The sequence below is a fragment of the Triticum urartu genome, unplaced genomic scaffold (assembly GCF_056163025.1).
Source record: "Triticum urartu cultivar PI428250 unplaced genomic scaffold, HENAU_Tu73 scaffold1, whole genome shotgun sequence".
NCBI lineage: Eukaryota > Viridiplantae > Streptophyta > Magnoliopsida > Poales > Poaceae > Triticum > Triticum urartu.
Window position 1 is genome coordinate 1,779,849 of NW_028259461.1, and position 10,684 is coordinate 1,790,532.

Consider the following 10,684-nt stretch of genomic DNA (forward strand, 5'->3'; position numbering starts at 1 on the left):
ACTAATGACTACTATCCCAGATACGTCGTGGGTATGGAATTCTTTGGACTACAAGATCAAACCAAATAGTAGAACAGGGTCTCATAAATAATGTTCAACAAATTGGAATTCATTTAGCAACCGATTTTTATCTTCCGTTTGAACTCATTTCCAAATTCTTCTAGTTTCTTTAATAGGTGCAATTACTATGGCTCGGCAATAAGAAAACTTAGAAAAAGTACAAATTATAAGGAATTGCAAATCTAAAATAAATAACTAAAGAATCACAATTTTGATTTAGTAAAATCCATCTACTGCCAACAAATACCTCCTTTTTTTTTTTTTTTTTTTTCTTTTGTTGTGTAATTGTTCTATTGTAATTTAATTGAATCGGTTCAATTCTTGCCCTCATATTGAAATGAATCGAGATTGATAAGGAGTTAGTTAATGATGTTTTGAGCATGTACTTTTTTTGAGTGTCTATTTATTTTCGATTGGGTATCTATGGATTGATCACAAGCCGAAACATGGTTAGAGCTCTAATATGTCTTGAACTTATACTGAATTCAATTAATCTAAATCTCGTAACATTTCTGATCTATTTGATAGTCGCCAATTAAAAGGAGATATTTTCGCAATTTTTGTTATAGCCCTTGCAGCTGCTGAAGCCGCTATTGGACTATCCATTCTTTCTTCCATCCATCGTAATAGGAAATCCACTCGTATCATCAATCTAATTTATTGAATAATTAGACTTTTGAATAATTAGACATAGAATCCTCTAAACAAAGGCGCACATATTAAAATAAATAGAAATCAATACTATTTTCTTAGTATTATTTGAGAATATCCATTTTTTTTAGTAGATTATTGCATAGTATTCTTTTTCACTTAAATGAATTTTTGTATTTGTAATTCATTGATATTGCAATTTGAATATTGCAATAATTTATATTGAAAAGACGATAGCCAATTTATTGGCTAATTCGAATTCGTCTGTACAATTCGTAAAATTCTTTCTTATTTCTTATTTATTGTTGAAATCCAAAATTAAAGTCTCTTGGCTCTCTTCACGCTTTCTCACAAACAGATTAAAAAATAGATTTTTTTTTTTGAAGTTTGGATAAACCATTGCTTCGTCTGGTGTCTACAATACATATGACTCATTATAGTACTAATTTCATTTTTACCAGATCGAAAAATTTTATGTTGAAACGAAAAATTTATAGATCCAATGTCACATTCCGTAAAAATTTACGATACATGTATAGGGATGCACTCAATGTGTACGAGCTTGTCAACAGATGTATTAGAAATGATACCCTGGGATGGATGTAAAGCCAAGCAAATTGCTTCCGCGCCGAGAACCGAAGATTGTGTGGGTTGTAAGAGATGTGAATCTGCCTGCCCGACAGATTTTTTAAGTGTCCGCGTTTATTTAGGGCCTGAACAACACGTAGCATGGCTCTATCTTATTGATACGTTACAAAAAACTTCACTCGAATCGTCTGATTCCTCTTTACCGAAGAAGCCTGGTGCTCGAAATAATCGAGCACGGGCTTTTCTGGTCAAAACGTATCTTGTCTTTATCACTTTATCATGAGTTATTTTCCTTGGTTAACAATACTTGTTGTTTTGCCGATATTTGCAGTTCATTAATTTTCTTTTTACCTCATAAGGGAAACAAAGTCGTTAGGTGGTATACTATATCTATTTGTTTATTAGAATTCCTTCTAATGACTTATGCGTTCTGTTATCATTTCCAACTGGAGGATCCCTTAATCCAATTAAAGGAGGATTATAAATGGATAGATGTCTTCGATTTCCACTGGAGATTGGGAATCGATGGACTTTCATTAGGATCTATTTTATTGACAGGATTTATCACTACTTTAGCTACTTTAGCAGCTTGGCCAATTACACGGAATTCGCGATTATTCTATTTCCTGATGCTCGCAATGTATAGTGGTCAAATAGGATTATTTTCTCGCGAGACCTTTTACTTTTTTTTATCATGTGGGAGTTAGAATTAATTCCTGTTTACTTACTTTATCCATGTGGGGGGGGAAGAGGCGGTCTATATTCAGCTACAAAGTTTATTTTTGTATACTGCAGGCGGTTCCATTTTTTTCTTAATCGGAGTTCTGGGTATGGGCTTATATGGTTCCAACGAAACCAGGATTAGATTTGGAAAGATTAATTAATCAATCATACCCTGCAACCTTGGAAATACTTTTATATTTTGGCTTCCTTATTGCTTATGCTGTCAAATTGCCGATTATACCCCTACATACGTGGTTACCAGATACCCATGGGGAAGCACATTATAGTACATGTATGCTTTTAGCGGGAATATTATTAAAGATGGGAGCATATGGATTGATTCGGATCAACATGGAATTGTTACCTCATGCTCATTATCTATTTTCGCCCTGGTTAGTAATAATAGGAGCGATCCAAATAATCTATGCAGCTTCAACTTCTCTTGGTCAACGAAATTTCAAAAAAAGAATAGCTTTATTCCTCTGTATCTCACATGGGTTTCATAATTATAGGAATTGGTTCCATAACCAACATTGGACTCAATGGAGCTATTTTACAAATATTATCCCATGGATTTATTGGTGCTACACTTTTTTTCTTGGCAGGAACCGCTTCTGATAGAATGCGTCTTGTTTATCTCGAAGAACTGGGGGGAATATCTATCCCAATGCCTAAAATTTTTACCATGTTAGTAGCTTTTCAATGGCTTCTCTTGCTTACCAGGAATGAGTGGTTTTGTCGCAGAATTAGTAGTATTTTTTTTGGACTAATTACTAGTCAAAATTTCTGTTAATGCCAAAAACACTAATTACTTTTGTAATGGCAATTGGAATGATATTAACTCCTATTTATTTATTATCTATGTTACGCCAGATGTTCTATGGATACAAGCTATTTAATGTTCCAACGCAAATTTGTGGATTCTGGACCACGAGAACTCTTTATTTTAATCTGTATCTTTTTACCAGTAATAGGAATTGGTATTTATCCAGATTTTGTTCTCTCCTATCCGTTGACAGGGTAGAGGCTCTCTTATCCAATTATTATCCTAAATAGGTTTGCTTTTTTTTACTCGTCTGCTCTATTAATGCAGAAATAAGTAAAAAAGTATATAATGCAGAAATAAGTAAAAAAGTATAATTAGATCTATCTCGAATTTTTGAGAACCCTTTGATAAGGGCGTTCAAGGGGTTCTCAAATAAAACATAAAAGTAAAAACCTTCATTCATGAAGGTTTTATTTATGTAATCATTTAGGTGTTAATGTAAACGAACCATAACTATGTAAGCCTATTCCTAATAGATTTATACCAAAATAACAAATCCAAATTAATAAGAAATCCTATCAAAGCTATAAGTGCAGAATTCGTACCCTTCCAATTTGGATTTGTTCTACTATGTAATAAATTGCGAATATGGTCCAAGTAATAAATGCCCAAGTTTCCTTAGGATCCCAATTCCAATAGGATCCCCAGGCCTCATTAGCCCATACTGCCTCCACAAAGATACCTACGGTTAAAAGGGTAAATCCTAGGCTAATGACACGATAACTCCAAGAATCCAAACGCTCCCGTTAATTGATATTTGTAATAATTTGGAAATGAGGGACAGAGGTTCTTTTTAAGCACTTCTTTTTGCATAAAAATATTTAATATCACTAAAGAAAAATGTTTTATTTAAAACATTTTTTTTCTTTTTAGAAAAGAAATGGAAATTATTTCGAAATCTAATGATTAGAATAGCGGCAGATAATAAGGATCCGCACAAAAGAGTTGCATAGCTTAATAACATCATACTGACATGCATCATTAACCACTGAGATTGTAGAGCAGGTACTAGTATCGTGGATTGATGCATTTCAGTTAAAAGACCCGATGTGGCAAAGCCTTGCGTTAAAATAGTACTTGGCGTAGTTATTGTGCTTAAATCATTTTTAGAGTTCTGTATTTTAGGAATGGTATGAAGAATATACAGGGCCCATGAAAGGAAGATCAAATGACTCATATAAATTACTTAATGGAAAATGTCCCGAGGAAGCCCAACGAGAAACTAAGAATCCTGTTATAGAGAAAAAAGTAACTATCATTCCTTTTTCTGACGAATCGCGTAATCCTCCAAGTTCACGAACTAATAAGGTTATAAAATGAATCGTAATCACAATTGAAATCGTTGAGAAAGAGATATGAGTTAGTATATGTTCTAAAGTTGCAAATAGCATAAGGGGAAGGTCCCATTACAAAATTGTAAATTTCGAATTGATTTCTAATCTATTGTATTCTTTTTCAAGAATGCCGCCACTCGGATTCGAACCGAGATGCTGGAGCACTGCTTCCTAAGAGCAGCGTGTCCTACCAATTTCACCATGGCGGCTAACTTCAAATAATAGGTAACTTAAAAGAATAATAGCTATTATCTTGGGAATCGTCGATATTGGGAAAGTCCATAAAATTTAGGAACATTAGAGTTTTCATTAAAATAGACTTCGTTTGGTAGTATCGTTTCCATTTTTTTTTTTTACAATAAACTCTTGCTTTGCCCAATAGAAACACAAACACTGCTTGAAAGAGTTGGAACTTCTTTTTTCTAACTTGCAATTATAGAACTAATTTTTTCTAATTAATTTCCCCCTTTACATTTTGAAAATTCTTTCAATACAATGAAAAAAATCCAAAAGGGTTTCTATTTAATGATGAAATTAAAATAAAATGGATAAATAGAAAAGGCTTTTGGATTTTTTAAAAATTTCTAGAATGAAAGTCTTTATGCTCTTATTAATAAGATTTACTAACCTTATGATTTTGGAGAAGATAGGTGGAAGTTGTAAGTCCTATTGTAAGAATACTCCACTTTTCATAATTTTCCTAATAGAATATGAGGATTCTATTAGGAAAATTATGAAAAGTTCATTGATAGGAAAAGGAATACTTAGCACACAGTATACCATACAAAACTTTTTTTTTCTTGTATATATAAGATAAGAGGGGTTTTTTTGTTCTAAGAATATTGTACCGAGTAATTCGACACATAAAAGTACATTCAAGAAGAATCCAAATTATTAAATAATTGGAATTCTTTTTTGATAAGTCAATTCATATATTCCAAAATCTTATTATTTGTTTGTTGCCCAGAAAAACCCTTTGGTTTTGGATGCTCATTACCGCTCGAAAATGATCTTTGATTTTACTAAAGAATAAGATTGTACTATGGAAAAATAAGTCTTTTTCTTCCAAATATTTTTACGAATACGCTTTTTTGACATTGAAGTACGTTTTTTTGGAACTGCCATTCAAAAAGGAAATTACTTTTTTCTAGTTGTATGTGAAAGACATCTATTGCTGCAAATCAATCCTTCTTCTTCTTTTTATTAGTTTTTATACTTAGATACTGAAAGATACTTAAATTTTGAATTATTTTTTACTTCATTTTGTCTATGCGGATAAGACAACAAGAATTTTTTAACATTTTTTCTTTATATATTTTATACTTTTTTTTTAATAATATAGAATATATAGAAGGGTTTCTCATTTAAATCTATTTATATCTATTTATATATCAAGTATACTCCATATATAGATATATGGTATGGAAGCCTATCCCCCATATAAGATAAGACGGGGGGATAAAAAGAAGGGAAAATGAAAATAGTTAATTAGTTCAGAATGGTATTCCATAAAGGAAAGGAATTCCAATCAAAACAAAAAAATACTGAGTCTCTTAAACAAGACATTCTAAAACTTAGGTAATTTATAGTCATTAGAATTTTAGTTCTATATGAAGTAAGGACTATTCGATAATTTCTTATAAACATAGGTTTTCATTGGAATTCACTCAATCATTAATTATGGAACAAGAGAGCTGTTTCATCTTTGTTTTAAAGAAATATAAAAATGAATTATGAATAGAAAGTAAAATTGATTCCACTTTTTTTTTTTTATTTTTATAAATATCTTTATTTAGTTAATAAAATAACTTCGTTACCTAGTTATTTATTAACTTTTTTAATTTAATTTAACCAACTAAACCCATTCTTAATTTTTAATTATTTCAATGAGATAAATTTTGGAAAAATTAAGAATTTCAGTATTTTTTCTTATTCTTTTTATTTATTCTTTCAGAAAGAGATAAGAATTGGTTTGGTGAATCGGAAACAATTTTATAGAAAAATTGAAGTAAAAATTGAAGTAAAAATTGCAATTTCTTTTCTTATGGAACATACATATCAATATGCATGGGTAATCCCTCTTCTCCCACTTCCAGTTATTATGTCAATGGGATTTGGCCTTATTCTTATTCCGACAGCAACAAAAAATCTTCGTCGCATATGGGCTTTTCCTAGTGTTTTACTCTTAAGTATAGCTATGGTATTCTCAGTTCAACTGTCTATTCAACAAATAAATGGAAGTTCGATCTATCAATATCTATGGTCTTGGACCGTCAATAATGATTTTTCTTTAGAATTTGGATACTTGATTGACCCACTTACTTCTATTATGTTAATACTAATTACTACTGTAGGAATCCTGGTTCTTATTTATAGTGATGGTTATATGTCTCACGATGAAGGATATTTGAGATTTTTTGTTTATATAAGTTTTTTCAATACTTCCATGTTGGGATTGGTTACTAGCTCCAATTTGATACAAATTTATTTTTTTTGGGAACTCGTGGGAATGTGTTCTTATTTATTGATAGGCTTTTGGTTTACACGACCAATCGCAGCGAGTGCTTGTCAAAAAGCTTTTGTAACTAATCGTGTAGGGGATTTTGGTCTATTATTAGGAATTTTAGGTTTTTTTTGGATAACAGGTAGTTTAGAGTTTAGGGATTTGTTCAAAATAGCTAATAACTGGATTCCTAATAATGGAATTAACTCTTTACTTACTACTTTGTGTGCTTTTTTATTATTCCTTGGTGCAGTTGCGAAATCCGCACAATTCCCTCTTCACGTATGGTTACCCGATGCTATGGAAGGGCCCACTCCTATTTCGGCTCTTATACACGCAGCAACTATGGTTGCTGCGGGAATTTTTCTTCTAGCTCGACTTCTTCCTCTTTTCATATCTTTACCTTTGATAATGAGTTTTATTTCTTTAGTAGGTACAATAACACTATTCTTAGGAGCTACTTTAGCTCTTGCTCAGAGAGATATTAAAAGAAGCTTAGCCTATTCTACAATGTCTCAATTGGGTTATATGATGTTAGCTCTAGGTATAGGTTCTTATCAAGCTGCTTTATTCCATTTGATCACTCATGCTTATTCAAAAGCTTTATTGTTCTTGGGATCCGGATCCGTTATTCATTCAATGGAACCTCTTGTTGGATATTCACCAGATAAAAGTCAAAATATGGTTCTTATGGGCGGTTTAAGAAAATACATTCCAATCACAAGAACTACTTTTTTATGGGGTACACTTTCTCTTTGTGGTATTCCACCTCTTGCTTGCTTCTGGTCCAAAGATGAAATCCTTAGTAATAGTTGGTTGTATTCGCCCTTTTTTGGAATAATAGCCTCCTTTACTGCAGGATTAACTGCCTTTTATATGTTTCGGATATATTTACTTACATTTGATGGGTATTTGCGTGTTCATTTTCAAAATTACAGTAGCACTAAAGAGAGTTCCTTGTATTCAATATCCTTATGGGGAAAAAGGATACCCAAAGGAGTGAATAGGGATTTCGTTTTATCAACAACGAAGAGTGGAGTTTCTTTTTTTTCACAAAATAACCAAAAATTCAAGGTAATACAAGAAATAGGATAGGATCCTTTACTACGTCTTTTGGGGCTAAAAAAACTTTTGCCTATCCGCATGAAACGGGAAATACTATGTTATTTCCTCTTCTTATATTACTACTTTTCACTTTGTTCATTGGATTCATAGGAATCTCTTTTGATAATGGAGGAATTGGTAATGGAATAGCAGAGTTAACCATATTATCAAAGTGGTTAACTCCCTCAATAAACTTTACCCAGGAAAGTTCTAATTCTTTTGTAAATTCATATGAATTTATTACTAATGCAATTTCTTCTGTAAGTCTAGCTATCTTTGGTTTATTCATAGCATATATCTTCTATGGATCCGCTTATTCTTTTTTTCAGAATTTGGATTTAATAAACTCTTTTTACAAAGGAAATCCTAAAAAAGAATTTTTAGATCAAGTAAAAAAAAATATATACAGTTGGTCATATAATCGTGGTTATATAGATATTTTCTATACTAGGGTCTTTACCCTCGGTATAAGAGGGTTAACCGAACTCACGGAGTTTTTTGATAAGGGTGTTATTGATGGAATTACCAATGGAGTGGGTCTTGCTAGTTTTTGTATAGGAGAGGAAATTAAATATGTAGGGGGAGGTCGAATCTCGTCTTATTTATTCTTTTTTTTATGTTATGTATCTGTGTTTTTATTCTTTTTTCTTTCTTAAGTTAAGGAATTTACAACAAGTCTCTTGCAAAAATAACTATCCTATCCCCTTTCTACAATCTCTCTATATCCTTGTTACATAAGGTAAGTATTGTATAATAGTTCGGTTTTCCGCGATTTTTTCCATTCCTCTGTGTAAATACCCTAATATGGGTTCACAATCAATAACATCCTCACCATCGAGAGTAACGATCAGTCGAAGAACACCATGCATTGATGGGTGTTGAGGGCCCATATTGACTATCATGAGATATCTTTTTCTTGTAAGCGGTAGACTCATATCCTTTCTTCCTTAATTCATTATTCCATGAAAATGGATTATTCCATGAATTCCTCAAAGCGAGGCACATCAAAATGAAAAATCTAAGACTACTATAAGACTACTAAAAAAATAATAAAACAAGAAAAAAATTTGAACGATTAAATTACTGCTCCCGAATATTCAACTGACCGATTAATTTCTTTATAACGTACTCTATTTTTCTTTGCCAAATAAGCCAGCAAACGTCGACGTTTTCCCAAAGTCTCGTAGACCTCTTTCCGATGAAAAATCTTTTTTGTGTAATTCCAAATGTGAAGCAAGTCTCCGTATCTTATTGGTGAAACTGAATACTTGAAATTCAACAGAACCCCTGTTTTCTTCTTTTTCTTCTTTAACCATAAATCCAAAAATTTTTCTACCTCCTTTCTTTTTCATGTATTTTTCTGATCAGGAAAAATACAAATTATGTCAGTTATTTTGAAGTTATTCCTAATCTCGTACACACACCAAATTTGCAATTATTCATCTACTACTGGAATTTGGATTTATTTTATCGATGCAAATTGGATTTGGATAGAAGGGTACATTCTTTCTAATATTTTAGATAGAAGAAATGTTTCTTCTATCTAAAATATTAGAAAGAATTTTGCTGATTTATTTAGTGCTATATGCATTTATGGAATTGATACACCATTTAATTGATATCATTTAGCAAAATTGAAACACAGCAAATGCATCCATCTTTGGCTCGAGAATTTCACGGGATAGAGATATGGTATAAGAAATAGACTATTAAGTAACTCTAAATTGAATTGTGGATACATCTGTATCCTTAACATACTGAAACGATTGTCATTATTCGTATCAAACAATAGCGATTCATACAAGCTAAATCTTCTAATCAATGGTGGGCCCAATAATGAATTTTTTTGCATATGTATTAAGACGCTTGCCTGATTTCGAAATTGTCCAGAGTTTTATATGTTGTTTTCATTGCAAATGATGGGTCTCCTTCCATAACTTTCCAATTACGAGTACGAAGAATTGAAAGACATGAAAATTCTCAATTCTCTACGGCGTCTAGTAGATAGAAACAAGAAAATCAGAAGAATCTTTCTCTCTATTCACTATCATTCCGCGTCTTCGACTTCTATTAGTTTCTTTTCTTCTTTAATGCAATAGCTATAGTTTGATATAAGAATCCATTTCTCAAAGTAATGGAAACCATTCTCTTATAGGAAATGGTTCGAAAATCGCTATTCCACCTTTTAGGTATCGTGAAAAGTGATACCTGTGAAGATCGTGCATTTCAGTCAAATTCAGATCCGTTTTTCGAGTCCATGATATAATATAACCAAATTGGATAGATCTTCCACCTGTTTAGCTAAGAAAGAATAGTTACAGAGGTGGGATAATAGATCGATATGAAGATCATGAGCTGCCCCATAATGAAATCGCCAGTAGTCGCGAATATCTCCCTTCTTCCCTAATCCAAGATTGGAGAAGAGAAGATCTAAGAGGGACCTATGGAGAATGTAGTCAGAAATCCATAATAGGAGCCGACCACAACGACCGAATTAATTATCCTCATCGAGAAACTTAGACTACTAAATAGAAAAGATTTGAAAATCATGGCATGGGTCTCCTTTTTTTCTTTCTTTAGAGTTTTCTATATGCACAATTTCTCGATGTTTCGATGAGAATTTCTTGACTTTCCATATATAGAAAGAGATAGACCTAGTAATGACATCTCTTATGTCAATAAGACCAAAGGGATGGATAATAAATGATAGGAAGTGCTAGGAAGTGAAATAGAATGAAATAGAGCCACTTTGGGCTTCCCTATGAAATGAGGCATGGAACGGAGCCACTACGAAGAAATTATGGGAGTTACGAAAGAAGCTTCGGACTCATATTGTTCATGGGTTGAGAGCGGGAGTTGAACTCTAGGAGGTCGAATCCCCCCTTGTTCCTCAGT